Below are 12,766 nucleotides of genomic sequence, written 5' to 3' on the forward strand. Positions count from 1 at the left end.
GTTATCCATCCTTAGCGTCAAATGAGAAAGACTTTGAAAGGATATTGCATAAACACATTTTTTATTTTCTTCGTGCAAACTATTTTTTTACCCACTCAATATGGTTTCTTGCCTGGTGACTCCACTGTCATATATTTACAACACATTCTGCAAAGCACTAGACAATGGCCTTGAGGTCAGAGTTGTATTCTTTGATAACAGTAAAGCTTTTGATAAAGTAAAGGTCTTTTATGCAAACTACAGCAAGCAGGCATTCGAGAAAATATATTATATTTTTTGTCTAATTATCTTTCTGATTGTAAACAAACAGAAAACTTATCATCCGGGTAAACCCCTATCGAAATTTTCGCCGGAGTCCATAAAGGCTCTATTTTAGGACCACTTAGTTTTCTTGATACCAGTCTTTTAATGTCTTTCACTCGCCAAATGAAACTGCAGCCGTATTGCAGTCATATATTTATACAATTTCTAGCTGGGCTAAAGAATGGATGGTTTGTTTCAATCCTTCAAAATCCGAATCAAGTAATTTTTCTCGCAAAATAAATAAACCAAATCATCCACCATCGACTATGCAGAACTTTAATATTCCTGGCGTTGATGTCCATAAACATATATGTGTTTTTATGTCCAATGACTGTATATGGCATATCCTTCATAAAAGAAAAGGCATGGGCACGAGTTCATATAATGCGTGGATTAAAACATATTATTGATAGTAAAACTCTCGAGCAAATATATGTTTCGATTATTAGACCATTCATTGAGTACTCAGACGCTGTATTTGACAATGGTATGCAATACGAAAAGATGAACTAGAAAAAAATCCAAACTGAAGCCGCGCGAATAACAGCTGGATGCACGCGTCTTGTCTCATAAGAAGATCTGTATGATGAATTAGGATGGGAAACTCTAAGTCAATGAAGACGCAAACATAAACTAATATTAATCTATAAAATGATATCAAATAATGTTCCAAACTACTTGCAAGCCCTTGTTCTCGCAACAGTTGGGTCGCGTTGGAATAACTCATCAAGATTTTCGTCACATCTCTAACAAATTCAAGCGCGAACGTCACTGGAATGGAATAATCTTCCCGATGACGCCAAAAACGCTGAATCGATCCATTCCTTCACAAGTGTAATAAACATAGATCGACCGTTTCAAAATCTCATATTCTCGTACGGCGATAGACGCTCTCAAATGTTACACACGCTTACGTACACAGTGTAGCACCATAAATGACCATCTTTTCACACGTAATATTACTTCATCCCCGTTATGTCTATGTGGACATATATTCACGATTTGAAAATATGTACAAGTATCTGAAATGATTATGGTTATTAGTAATTATAATTTAAGACCCTAACAATTTCGTTAATAATGGAATATTCGTTTATCGTTATTTAATTACACTACGTTATAATAACACTTAATGCATTTATATCCATCTTGTTTTAGGTTTGTTGGGCATTTAAATATTACATTCGGGCTTGTCTGGAATGTTTCATTGTCCAGAAAGAAGCCATCTATATCGAGACTACCGTTTGTGATGTCTGCCGCAATTCGTCTGCTGATTGCTTCTAGTAATGGAAACAGTTCATCAGATGCCTCCTCTATAGTCGCGTTTGATAAAATAAATGGTGTAGATAAATTAAAGGTAACTCGAGCATACGAAGTCTGCCTTTCGCTTTCTTTGATCCAGACGTTATTGATGACGAACGACGACGCCTGGTGGATCCGCAAACAACAACAATATTGTCAACTTTGCAGTCTCTACCTGGGCATATGGAAATGTCTATGTCATCCTGAATTTTGCCGAGGCACTTTAAAACTTTTTGTTTGATTAAATCTTGGGTGGCATTTGAATTGCAGTTTCCCTCGTAGATTAAATCCACCAGTACTACCATGGTTGTCCACCTCGACTCTGCGGGAATATAAAACAGAAGAGCCATGATGACCGTACATTGCACATTAAATTCCATTCGAATGGTTAATTTTTTTAATGCCTGTTCAAACAATTGAAAGTGTTTAAGCATTACTCTCTCGCAGCTTTGAAGACAAGTGTCAAACCACTCAGAAGATAATCAGATATTGTCACTGTGAGACTGCGCTATGCGATGTCTGTAGAGTGTGTAATGGAATTAGCACTCTTGTTGTCTCACACTGTTACAATTGTGTTATGCTGCTGTCTTTTACGTCCGCCATTTTCAATTTATGTCTTGTGCAGTTTCGTTAGTCTTGTTATACTATCAAGATATATCTATCAAGATACTATTAAAATTCTGTTTAATTTACCCACACATGTTGTGTGAATAAATCTAGGCCAAGTGGCGCCCTGAAACCTATGATATTCCCCGATGATGCAATTTGCGTTGACCGTTCCGATACGATTACCGCAGGTCTTTTTAGCTTTGATTGTGCTGTTGTTTTTCATAAAAAATGTGTCTCATTGTTTATCAATGTGTCACCTTTCATAAATAAAAGACTAAGTACTAAAATATATCTCAACTGGAGTTGAAAGTTTTGCATTTGTATATATATAAATATTTTACGGTAAAAATAAGCAAACCTTTGATTGCCATTTTTATTTATTAAATTCAATCATTTCCCCCTTCAAAAAGTCTCACATAACACACGTGGAATAAACAGTGTTGTACAACTAACAGCTCTCCCCATGATTTATTATATGTGAAATCTAACAGGACACTGATACAAATATATCAATATATATCTATCAAAATGTATAACGGAAAACAATGAGTTAATATTTTTGGCAGCCATTTTTATTTATTCAATATAATGCGTATTCTTTGAAAAAAGAGTGTTTTATAACGTTGGTTAAATAAATATTGTTGGTACTAAATAACCATCACCTTGTTCTATGAAATTATAAATGCAATTAAACACGACATTGATTCATTGCTTCCAAAAAGTTCCTTACCATGTCATGTCATTTTCATTCTATACATAGTTGGTGATGTCACTACGATATTGTCACCTCTATACTAAGCCGCATCACATTCCCCTGGTTTGGGGAATTATGCTTCCGCCAAAGTAGTTCTGTGTAGGAATGAGAATATTAATATGGAAAGAAAAATCGTCTTTTATTGTGTGTTTAGAACGGAATGTTGTTTAAAGAAATGTTATTTAATTATGTTTAAATGTGATTTTGAATCTCTATTAAGGCTGGTAGAGATTATCTGAAGCACGATTACCTGACCTACTTTCGCCTTCACTAGTCACTCGTAAAAGAAGTGTTACCCACAATTCCTTTCGCGTTAGTACACAGGTCAGTAAAACCGGTGTGTACACAATGATGTCGTCTTAAGTTCATCTGATACCAGAACGATTTATTTCAGTATTGTAGAGTAACATCCGAGCAGTAACCGTTAACTCTGGAACAAATCTCAATTGACATATGAAAAACGACTGCCTATAAAGGTTGGTCAAAAAGCTCATCCGCAGACCTCAGGTTAAAAAACAGTTAACATAAAGAGATCGTCAACTCACATTCTTGGTGTGGGAGTTTAATGAAAAAAGATCTAAGGCGATTATTTATTTGAGTTAGAAATGAACAAGCAATTTTGATGCAGCTATGCTTGAAGGACATAAATTTGTTAATGTTGAAATTTTCAATCTAGGATAGTAAATATATATAGACATATATCTCGTGTAAAACTCATAATCAGTTGAATTGCATCCACATACAGATCTTACTTATGCTCCGAAAACTTTACCTATAGTGAATTTCTAATAGTTTACTTGATCTTGTGTTTTGACGTTAATCTCGGACCTCAATGCGTATGTCTTTCACGCGGCATCCAAACTATCATGCTTAAAGCGTTTCAGCCAGATCATTATGATAGTCTTTGTATGCTCAAGATAGATATGCAGCGAAAAACGTGATTAATTTCCCAATATTTTACCTTTAAGATTGAACTGTGCAATTACGTAGATCCTTCATTTTAATACTACATCTAATAAAACCAATCTCATCATGATTTTTCCTACTTACAATCAGCGTAACCATGACTGCTTTTAAATAAGTGATCATTGTGTATAATGTGCATACATACTGATACAGTTAGGGAATGCATCCAATGGATACCAGGTTCCACTGTCCTGACAGCTGAGTCTGCCTGTGAAGAAAGCACCCACAACCGGGCTGTCATACCCGGATTGACACAGCATAACATGCAATGGCCTGGCATTCATGCTGTCATAGGTCATAGCGCCGTGGGCTGGTGGATTTAACGGGGGACATTCCACAACTGAAAATAAGAAACTATCAATATATGTTAACATGAAGTCTTATAATACATGAATGTCCAAATACAGTTATTGATAACAACGGTCTAATGATTAACGATACCATCGACATCTCTACGAAAACCCTAACAAGGAATGTATTTATCCTTTACAACATTCATTCATCACCGTGATGTTTTACCTATCCTCTACACATATTTATGAGGCATTTTTTTCAATTTTAAGACGGATCGTTTAAGCGTATTACGCAAGTTGATCTTATATAAATAACCTTTCATGCATTTGGTCATTTTCTTTTGTAGAATATACGTGTGAATCGACATCAAATTTGTAGAAACGAGCATCAAAGCGTTTGCATTCCTGATTTTTTTTCAGTTTTCATGTGGTTTCTAGTATACAGTTCGTGCTTTATAATATTTCAAAAGATTTCTTCACAAGTGATCAATATGGCCCTGTTTATATTGCTTCGACATTTTTTTTAAACTCTTCCAAACTTGCTTGAAGTAGATGGTTATTGTAGTGTTCTAGACTAAATGAGTTGATCGTTAACTGCGTTTAAATCAATACAATCGCAGTTTTCATTAAAACCATAAGGGTTAATAGGCCTGATCTGAAACATAGCTAGGTGCAATTTTGATAATTCTTCTAAAATATCATTCTTGACCGAGTTTTCTTCTTACGTCATCCTTTAAAAATGTGTCTTGGATGACTCAACCGACTTGACCCAGCCCAACGCGATTTTAAAAACCAAAACAATCACCCACGCGGAAACATCATATTTCAATTGATTTATAAATATCTGCACAGTTACGCTATCTTCAAACCAACTTTGCTGATTGTTCCAAAATATTTAGACGATTTTAGTTGCAGTTGATCGACTGACTAAAAGTTTGCTTGATTTTTTGGTTATGTAATCCAAATGTTGTGAACATATTACTGACAAGATTAATGATCGATTTTAATTAATACATGTATACTTAAATTTTTCTTATTGCATCTAGTTAATATGCTAGGAGCTGGTCTGACTGAGAACGTTGTGATTGTTCATATTGCATATTACGAGCGAAACAAATACGTGCAGCGCAAGTTCGCAAGTGTTTGCAGAGTTATTGTGCGTTTGTCATTTGCCGCCTGAACAATAAACATGTAAGCGTTTTTTCATAAAGATTAATTGTACACATTTTTTAATTGATTCAAATATTGTAAAACGAAAAAAAAAAACGCCAAAAAAACACTTTATTAAAAATCACCTCACGACCGACCAACCTGATGTGTAATCGGTAAGGTTCTCCCAAGCAATTTATTGTGTTAATTTTCTATAAGCGTGAGTACGATCCTGCTTGTATTTTTGTCGGTATCTGTGTTGTTGATTTAATAAAATATACGCTTGTGTATTATTGTTAGTCATTCACGTACATTTTACTTATTTTTACAGTGTAATAGTTTTGAATTCATGCGGATACAGGAAAAAGGCGACAATTAGCAATCTGTTTTGATTCATTGCGATTCATACTCATTTTCTTTACTATCTAGCTTTAACATAGAGTTTGCCCTGAAATAACGAAGTCTATTCGTCGAGCATAATTAAGGGCATGAATATTTTTAATAAAATACTGTTAATATTTTTTACAATAAAGAAAGCACTTCTGTTTACCATTACAATGTGGCTCCACCTCTCCTTCCCATTCCCAAACGCCATCTCCGAATGTTCCGTTTCGTTCGCAAGAGATCGTGTCTGTTCCATTCAACTCAAGGTTAAGATCGCAGAAAAGGTTACACTCCACGCCGCTAGAGTAGACTGAATCAGAGCAGTTGTAACGCAAGAAGCGCGTATTATTCAAACTATCAGTAGGCCCAGATGCGCATGTTATCACTATAAATATATATCAATAGTGAAAGTAATAAAAAATGTACAACATTGATTTTTTTCCTAAACGAAAACTGCAGATTAAAAATGATAGGTCTGCGTTATTATTTACCACGTTGCTTCAAAACTGACTGATTTAATGGTATTTACATGTGTCGATAAAACTATGAAATAGTATATATTTGTGCGATAAAATCGACCTTAAGACACGTCATGTGTACTTTTTACTTGAATCGTTATGTTACATTCTGAGAGCAGCGGGTACGTATTTCCGGCGGAGTCGATAGCACTATATGGTATGAAGTGTGTTCTTTCTGGCAGGAGATCACCTTGACTGACGTTTGACAATTTCTTAGCATTCAGATCATTATCAACATTGTCTTCAACGAAAGGCTCCGACTAAAACACACGCGCAGTCAATGTACCTCTATCCGCGTAAAACGTATGACTTGAACACTTGATTGTTGGACCTTCAGCATCTATATGCAATAAAAGACACATTTGTTTATTTGTATTTTGGAAATTACTTATTTTATCATTTAATTACCGCCATTTAATTTATGACTCATTATGAATTCAATAATTATATACATACACGCTAGCAACATATTTGACAAGAAGACAACTAGTTTATTGCGATTACCTATTTCAACATTATCATATTTATTATTTATTGTTATTGCCCCTTTTCTTTAATCATGCTTATTTAATACACTTTATGTAGCTTTACTAAACAGGACGACATTGATGACGTGTCAAACCACTCCAATAATCAACTGGTGAGATGTATACCGTCCGGATAAAATTATGAAAGGAGGCCTTGATTGTAATATTTGTCTTATTCTGTATTGTCAAGGATAAACGTGGGTATTTGAAGAGGGTCCTTGAGTACCTGTGCATTTGACGCCCGCCGTCGACCAACGACTATCGGACTGACAGTACACTGTTGAAGGACCAAAGACGCGGTATTTTTATTGCAGGAAAATGTGCATTCAGTGTCGAAATCGTATTTGGGACTTCTACACGATACTGTTCCATTTGCGGGTGCTACCGGAGCAGTGTTTCGTTTCTCTGCACGTTAAGAAACATATAACTATATAACTATATAACTATATATATATATATATAACTATATAACTATATAACTATATAACTATATAACTATAACTATATATATATATATATATATATATATATATATATATATATATATATATATATATATATATATATATATATACAAATATATAAAATTATAGATAACTATAAATATAAATAAATAATAGATAAATAAATTATGTATATATTTATTATTTACATATAAATATATATAATAATAATAATAAATATATAAGACAATACTTTCGCATTCCGGTAGCTTTGACCAGTTAACAGTATTCTCGGATACTTTCTCGAACATGGAACTGTTTGAGGATCCATTGGTGACGCTGTATCAATCAATGCAACCAAAGATACACTCGCTTCCATAGAGGAGACCATGTGTGCATCCTTGCTTTATGCGTGTCGGCGATGGAGATGGTTCTTCACAGGCCAAATCTATTGAGACAAAGACAAAGTCAGATCTTAACATGTAAAACTCATGTTTAATCACAAATCGTTTTACACATAAGATAGAGTGCGTTGTGTACTTACAGAAAACGATGAAGCTAAATTGGCAGGAGGCTGCTTGCCCGTGTTTGTCTTTTACTGTGTACGTTATATGGTGTTCGGTTCCAGTTGATGACCTATGGAAAGATTCTCCGCTAGTCTTGTTACCGCAGCAACTAAATGAACTGAAACATTTAAGTTCTTCTTACGTACTTAAGATTAACAACAAAAACAAGAACGTATTAAACCAATATTTCACACTCGCATTTCAAAATTATTGTATTTGTTCTTTCTATATATTCTATATATTCTATATAGATTCTTTCTGAATACTATATTACGAGCACATTTTTATATTTATACTCGTAACCTCAGAGCAATAATATGATATGTGTACTGTTACATATTTGATTATGTGTATTAAATTGACGTTTATTGTTAACATCATTTAAATATGTTCTTATTTAAACAAAACAACACATTTGTTTGATATTCGGAATAGTTGGGAAATTGGGTTGTTATTAGCCTATAACATACACATTCATATTAGGAAGTTTCATTTGTAAGTCTTTTTGTATAAAAACGAATTATGTCATAAATATTTTAAACCGTCAAACAAGACATATTCTTAACCTTGTGACCTCTGTCCCTGTGCTTGGAGGCTCAGTCCAAACCACTGTTGCTGCATTTTGTCCTTTCGGCGCATAATATACCTTCTTATCTTGTATTTCAACGGGAGGACAAGTTGTGAACTTGGGCGGAGGTATGTCTTCATCTTTTTCATGAAGAATACTTTTTTTATTGTAATATTTTTATAAGTATAAAATTTGATACATTATTCATGATATATCAATACTATCTAACACTATTTTCAGAGTTGCGTCGTGTCTTACTCGCGATCGGCAGGTCCCGGTAACGGGTTTGATAGATATTTTGGGGCGTTCTCAGGGTTTAATTCACTGACACCAAGCGCTGGATGTGTCTCAATACGTATAAGTTTTCAAATAATTATTGTTAACATTTATAATAAAATGAAACAAAATCTAAGTGCTTAAATAAATATTGTCAATATTTACAATGAACTGAAACTTAATTTATTGAAAACAAGTTTTAGCAAATACGTCAGATAATTACAATAATGCTTACTTGTGTCGCGATTATTACACTTGTAGACCGTACAAGCAATCATAGCTGTGACCGACACTGCCCCAACCACAATTCCAAATATGATTTAAAAAAGAAACCTTTTGTGTCGACTGTGTATGAAACAAATGTTCAATTTTATTCTTATGTTATGTACATGTGCAACAATTGACAACGAAAGCTAATTCTATGATCAGCACACACATGAATTCCGTTGTGAGCAGACGGTACATGAACGTTTTGCGACGGAGTAAATTTGTCCGAATTCTTGGATTTTAATAATTATGGCCTGTCAGAATTCTCAGGCATTATAAGATAAAGTGTCGCGCATATATATAGGATTAAGGTTCACATGGTCACACTTGATGGAGAAAAAAAATATATATTCATACAATCACTACTTACCACTTGTCCCGCAAATGCATTTACCAAACATGAACGACTTTTCGAATAACATGGCAGAAATGAGAACCATATGAATGACGCGGGGTTTTGTATAAGAAAAAGGTCACCATAGTTATAGTAAATCAACTCCATTAAATAATGTCTTACTATTTTTGTCCGAATCATGACAATGCCAATCAAAGGAAAACAAATAATATGAATCGATGCGTATCAGCTATGCCCCTAAGTCCAAGTTTGATTACTGCAAGCTCAAATGTAAGCCTTATATCATAAGAAGCAATCATTATTGTGTTAGTAAAATGATTGACGTTTAAATAACCCGATTCAAGAGATACAGATGGTGCACCATAGTCTCCTTCCCAAGAACCAATCCCAAAGTCTAGGTTCAATGTGTCAATTCCAGTTCTACTGTTAAAAATACATCCGGATCGTCGTTGTTTTGGAACGGCCTTGTCCCAAATCCCACGCTAAACGTCCCAATTTAGGATTTTAACATACCATTATATGCATATAATAATTAAGAAAATAATCTCCGTCATGACAAGAAGATAAGGCATACAATAACTATAACTGATTGTAAACCAAATGTAAATTAAATTGACTTATTTTAGATTTAATAATATAGAATTTATACTGCATTGACGGGCGTGTCCTTCTGACTTAAATTATAAATATATAATTGAATTTAGAGTGTGTCGATCAAAACGTAACGTAATATAACTGATGTTAAAGAAACTGCATCAAAATACTCTTTAAGAAATAGTAAACCTCACTGAGGTCCCTATGGCATTATAGTGACCAGCCAGGCAGCCACAAACAATTTAGGCTTTTAACATACCATTCGGTGCATATAATAATTAAGAAAATAATATCCATCATGACAAGAAGATGAGGCATATAATGACTATAGCTGATTGTAAAGCAAATGTAAATTAAATTTACTCATTTTATATTTTATAATATAGAATTTATACTGAATTGACGGGCGTGTCCTTCTGACTAAAATTATAAATATATAATTGAGTTTACAGTGTGTCGATCAAAACGTAACGTAATATAACTGATGTTAAGGAAACTGCATCAAACTACTCTTTAAGAAATAGTAAGACCCACTGAGGTCCCTGTGGCATTATAGTGACCAGCCAGGCAGCCACAAACCGTATATATACAGTTTTTGGCTGCCTGGCTGGTCACTATAATGCCATTGGGACCGAAGTGGAGTTTACTATTTCTTATATTAAACCGAAGAGTGTCCCCTGGATCATTGTACAGTGTTGTACCGGCTTTCCGGACTTTTATTTTTCATGCAACTGAATGCGCAAACGATGACGTATATCGTGTGACGTAGTTTCTCTGACGAAACCTTCCAGTTGGAGCTAATTTCTCTGGATGTTAAGGACATGTCGGACGTAGTGTTTTTTTTTAACAGTTAGTTATTTGTTTAAGCATGGCTATAGATAACTTTTGGGGTATATTGGGTAATCAACCCCTGTTTTTGACAACAATAGGGTTTTTGTAAACTCTACTTTTGAGCTTAATTGGGGTTTTCACTCCCGTTGTTTAACTCAATTGGGTTATTTAGGGAATGACATATATAATATAATAAAAATCTACTAAAGGGACTATATTATTGATACAAAAGATATTTAAAAAGGTACATGTACATAAGAACAAACAATTACTGAATTACTGAAAGTTCATTCATTTTTGCGTTAAATAAGACCAAGTTCATGAAAATCGCTGCACAATTGATGAAGTAATGACTGTTTAAAGCGATGCACCCCGTTTTCGGGTCATTTTGAGTTGAATACATTGAAAATGAAAGTAGAAATCGGACAGGTCTACGAATAATTACAATTATACCCCAAAGATTGGTAACCGCTGGAAAGACTGCCTTCTTTTCTTCATAGGACGGCATTGAAAATATCCGGTACATTTTTTACGGAAAATAACCAGTCTAAAAATACTCCCAGTGTTCGTAAGAATTGCGTTTCGTGACGCAAGGTTTTTTTTTACGGGAATTACGTTATTAAATGTGTATTTGCGTTTGTGTACGCTTTATTTTGAATTTTATTACGTTTTTGGTTATTTTAATTGCGTTATAACGCAAATACGCTTGTTATCTATAGCCTGGTTTAAGGCATCGAACGAATGCAAAACGTATTTCGGATTGTGTGTTTATCATACATAATGTAAACTTCGATAGGAATACAATAAAATAGTGTGATTTAAAATAAGTTTTGATAAAGGGACGGGAGAATAGAAAATGGAAGTGAATATCGTTTCGACTTTATTGTTATAAACATTGGATTAACGTTGGCATTGAGGTAGGCGTGTCGTTTATTCTATATTAACTTGTTTTTTTTTACTCTTGTTAAAGCTGAAATAGTGTCAATGCTGTTCAATAAAACGCTTCAACACAGTGCAAATTTAGTGCTGTGTAACCTCGAACGTGCCATATACAAAAAATAGTGACCGGTCCATATACTCTTAGGTTTCTCTATCGCATTTTGCAGACTGAAAGCGGGCCAATATCTCTGAGGTGTAATATAATTCAATGGTGCCTTGCTGATAAAATGTAATGTAATTGTATCTCTTATACTTTTCGAGTCACGCGCGAAAGGCTGGCGAAAGATTGAACGGAAAGAAGGTTTAGAAAAGGCAAATATATATACCCACAAGGAAAGATGGCTTATTAAATTACTATTCAATTGGTTGCAAAACTACCTGAGGTAGTATAAAGAGAAGATGTTTCCCATTTGATCAGCCAATCGCAGAAAATAAGCCAGTGTTGTTTTAATTAACGCGATTGTTACAGATATGAAACAAGAGGGCCATGATGGCCCTGTATCGCTCCACTGTTTTTTATGCGAAAAAAGGCGTGCCATGCGCATGGGTTGAAATGTACTCAAGCATGTGACTTTCTCTTTCTATCCCTCTTCCCACTGGGCGCTTAAAGTTGGAAGGGTGAGCATTTATATATATGGAAAACGTTACTACGGTGTTGACTAAACAGACAAAAAGCCCGGGAATTGTCGCACAGGTCCTTTGCTTATAACGTAGGTACATTTATCGCTCCAAAAGATATTGTCGTTATTTCTATTTCACATATTTTTAGATGCTGAAGATCAAATCAGAAGAAAACAACAAAATCGACATTTTTTCCCAAAGCTTCGTGACCCAATTTTCGATGGTCTGTATAAACAATGTTTTCCAAAAAATAAAATAAATAGTTGTGCATCTGCTTACATGTATTGATAGATTTTTTATTGATAAACATCTCCCGTGCTTCAAAAAGTAATGTCTACAAACGGACGTTAAAAGACTTGATTCCCATGCATGCATGTAGGTTTGTTGTTGTTGTTGTTGTGACCTTGGAACTAATTATGTAAACAACGTCTTAGACTGGTCCGCGCATATGCAGAAATGTTTTCGATCGTGCTTTTGAACAGATGGGTTATCATATTAACG

The sequence above is a fragment of the Dreissena polymorpha genome, chromosome 7 (genome assembly GCF_020536995.1).
Source record: "Dreissena polymorpha isolate Duluth1 chromosome 7, UMN_Dpol_1.0, whole genome shotgun sequence".
NCBI lineage: Eukaryota > Metazoa > Mollusca > Bivalvia > Myida > Dreissenidae > Dreissena > Dreissena polymorpha.